The sequence below is a fragment of the Bos mutus genome, chromosome 23 (assembly GCF_027580195.1).
Source record: "Bos mutus isolate GX-2022 chromosome 23, NWIPB_WYAK_1.1, whole genome shotgun sequence".
In the NCBI taxonomy this organism is placed as follows: domain Eukaryota; kingdom Metazoa; phylum Chordata; class Mammalia; order Artiodactyla; family Bovidae; genus Bos; species Bos mutus.
The window spans coordinates 35,205,721-35,209,496 of NC_091639.1; the positions used below are offsets into that span (position 1 = coordinate 35,205,721).

Sequence of the window (3,776 nt, forward strand, 5' to 3'; positions counted from 1 at the left end):
AGCAGGTGGAAGACCCTTGCGGTGGTGAAAGGTGACCTCAGGCGAACTGCAGCAGCTGCTTGTCAAGCCGGCACTCTCTGGAGTTGGCCGCATTTTCTGGCTCTCGCTGGCGGAGTGTCCGTGATTCATGGCAATGTGGGGACTTTACGAGCCTGTGATAAAACAGTAATCATCAGCTGTGAGGTTGACACGAGATTATGGAGCGGTGCAGTTGAATTGAGTTACTGCGCTTTCCCAGGGGCTGTTCATGCGACGGCGGTGTTGATGTAAGAGGTGTGTCTGTGGGTGTAGGGCTCGGGGTGGACTCTCGCCAAGACGCCTTTCCTGGGTTGGGGTGCGGGTGGGCCAGGGCTGACCGGCTCCTCCCTCTGACCCTCTGGCTCTGCGCTCGTGGCTTCAGGAGCCCTGTGTGTGGTTGTTGTGTGTGATTGTGCAGAGAGGGGGCCTCGGGGGCAGAGTGTTGAGTAGCCGTACTCCTCAACTCGCGGAGATGCTGCCTTCCTCTCCCAGGCCGCATCCAACCTGTTGGCAAATCCTTCAAGCTGCTCCCATACTCGGTGGGTCCCTTCTCACCAGCCACTCTGCCATCGCTGGTCAGGGGCTCTTCACCACTCTTTGCTTTATCACCCCTCTGGCCTCTCCACTTACTCCTCACCCCCACAGTCTATTCTAGACACAATAGAGGGAGGGATCCTATTAAAACTTAAATCTCTTTTCTGCTCAAAATCCTGCCATGGCCCCCCATTTCCCTCAGTGGGAAAGCCAGAGTCATCACAGCGGCCTTTGGGGACCTGCATGAGAAGGTGCCCATCACCTCCTAGCCCTCCCCTCCCAGCGCTCGTCCCTTCCACTTGCTCTGCCCTTAAATCAGCAGTCTCCTTGCCATCCTCAAACATATCAAGCCCACTCCCATCCCCAGGGCTTTGCACAGTCTGTTCCCCTTGCTTGAGAGCTCTTTCCCCAGGTTTCCACATGGCTTGTCCCACACCACTGTACTCCATGGGGCTGACCCTATCTGCTTCATTTAAAATTGAGGTCCCCTCTCTGTTCCACCCCATCTGCCTTAGACTGTCGAATTTTACTCTTTTTCCATGGTAGTTTTCAGCCTCTAACCCACTAGAAAATGTATTTAGTATAATGTATTAATTATTGTCTATCTCCCTCCAAGAAAGCAGGGATCATTCTTGCTTGACCACTGATACATATCAAGTATACAGTAGGTGCTCGATTAATGTTTGTGGAGTGAATAAACAGGGGCTGCATTTTCCTGTCAGATCAGGGACTCTTCAAGGGCTGGAACTGTGTTTTCTCCTTTAGACTGGAGACCCCCTGCTAAGGCAGAGACAGAAGCTTCCTTCACCACGAAGGAGCCTCTCACTCCATTATACTTACTTCCCTTGACTCTGCCCTGGATCTAAGACTTTGCCAACCACAGTCAGAGACTGGGGTGAAGGGAGGCAAGATTCCCCGCAGGCCTAGGGTGTGGAGGTCCAGCCATGAACACTGGGTCCCCGAGCCCTTCTCCTGTTGAGACGATGCTCCCCACCAGCCTGTGGCCCTAGTGTGCTGGGGGTGTGGCTCCTGAGTCCCTCACCTTTTGAGGGACCTCTCTTAACCTCCAGGTGGGCCAGTTCCAAAGCCTGGAGCCTGCTTAGTTTCTTTCCCCTGGTTTTACGTAGTCCTATGGAGCATCCAGCATGTTCTCAGGGAAGTCTTCCACCCCAGCCAGTGACTGGGGACTCCAGTTCCTGTCCACACTGTCCACCCTGTCCTACTTCCTCCCCAGCCCTGCCTGGGTCCTTTCTTCCCCTCTGTTCACCAAAAGGTCGTTGGCTCCCGGAGCCAACTCCCAAATATTGCCTGAAAATCACTTGATTTGGGAATTGATATCTCTCAGCTGCCTTGTCCTTGCCAGTCCCTGGTGTCAAACCCATCGGAACCCAAGGCCACGTGGCATGGTGGAAGAAGAACTCTGAAGAGGTGACTGTGGAAATGCATCTTCCAGATCTCTGGCTGTGATACTCATACTTGACCCACAGGTCCTGCCTGAAACCACTGGCTCCCAGTCAGTGTCTGAGCATGGCAGACCCACTCCAGAGAGGGGGGACCCCTCTGATGGGCCACTTTGGCTCAAGGACTCTGGCAGCCTCGCTGGATCCTTTCCTAGCCTGAGATGCTCCCACACAACCTTCTTTCCTGACCACTCTGCTTCCCTCCCGGATGAGACCTGCACCAGGTTGGGTCTGGCAGCTCTCCCAGCCTTCCCCAGCACCCTCTGCATGCTTCCCCTCCCAGGTACTACCCTTTATTAATCACGTGCACATCTAGTCCCATCTTGGAGTCTGCTTCTTGGGGGACCCAGTCTAATACCCCTGCCTCGGAGCCTGGCAGAAAGAAAGTGAAAGTGAAGTCGCTCAGTCGTGTCGGACTCTGCGACCCCGTGGACTGTAGCCTATGTCCATGTAGGCTTCTCCGTCCATGGGATTCTCCAGGCAAGAATACTGGAGTGGGTTACCATTTCCTTCCCCAGGGGATCTTCCCGACCCAGGGATCGAACCTGGGTCTCCCGCATTGGAGGCAGACGCTTTAACCTCTGAGCCACCAGGGAAGCCTGGAGCCTGGCAGACCTGGCCTCAAATAGTGACTGCTCAGGGGTGGAGCTTCTGCACTGATAAATTGAAGCAATGATCCCATCCCACAGCATGTGCCCATACTATTGCCCTGGTGCCTCCCACTAATGAGTGTTTTAGAGGAGCTTTTCCACTCAATGGCTTCTTCTTTTTTTAATCCTAAAAAGGGAAATTGCTTGCTTAATTTAATTTGTTTAATATTCCTGTTAAAAAATGAGGTTCAATTAAGATACCCAGGAAAACCATAATGTTCATTTAACAGAAGAATGGAATTTGACTTCCACGACTGCATTTTTTTTTCTTTTTTCTGTTTTTCTTTTAAACACAAATCCAGCTAAATGAATTACTGATCTTTATTAGATGCTTTAATTATAGGTTGTTCATGAAAATATTACTGAGATTAAACTCAAGTGTGTTCACCTAGGAAAAAGCTTTATATGTTGCTTTAAAATAACCAGATTTCCAGAGTTAATCGATAATGGTCAGTTGAAAAACAGCTGAGAAATTAGCTCCTTAGTTGTGATAGAGAAATGGGCTCTCTATATAAAGCTGGTCTCTCTGAGGCTTGTGGGGAGTAGATGCCAATCTTGTAAGACAAAAGCTTCACATATGTGGACCAAATCGCATGCATACGTGGGCAGGCCCTGCCCAGAGGCCCAAACCTCCAGGGTGAGTGAACCCTGCCAACATCTCCAAAAACCCTCCATGCATAAGGGCACAAATGCAACCCCAACACATTTGCTCTGTAACTGTCCCGACTTCCAGATTCTCTAAGCGAAAATTCAGAATCTCTCTATGCACTTATGCATCCTAACCTTCCTGCCTTTCCTCTCCTTGAACACACGTTGACATGCCACATATGCAAGAGCTGGCTTTGATGAGGCCATCCAGGCACTTACAGGAGCTTCTTCCATGTTTAGGAATGCTCACTTCCCAAGGGATTGGTGAGAGTTTGCTCCAGAACCTTTTCCTTCCTGCTTCTCTCTGGGAGCCCCTTTCAAAGTGGCAACTCATACAGCTCAACAGCTATTTAGAAACAAAGATTTGACTCCAAGATGAGGCATCTTGGGGGATGAATTAAGCACCATACACAACAGGGTCTCCCCTCTGAAGCCAGCTTGACTCACTTACTATGAACTGCTGTCT

General features: G+C 50.8%; 1 non-coding gene across 1 annotated transcript; it reads right to left on the reverse strand.

Moving 5' to 3' along the window:
• Positions 1 to 2,536: 2,536 nt before the first annotated feature.
• TRNAW-CCA (transfer RNA tryptophan (anticodon CCA)) lies at positions 2,537 to 2,608 on the reverse strand. Its single transcript has one exon. It is a non-coding gene; the product is annotated as a tRNA-Trp (tRNA).
• Positions 2,609 to 3,776: the final 1,168 nt, after the last annotated feature.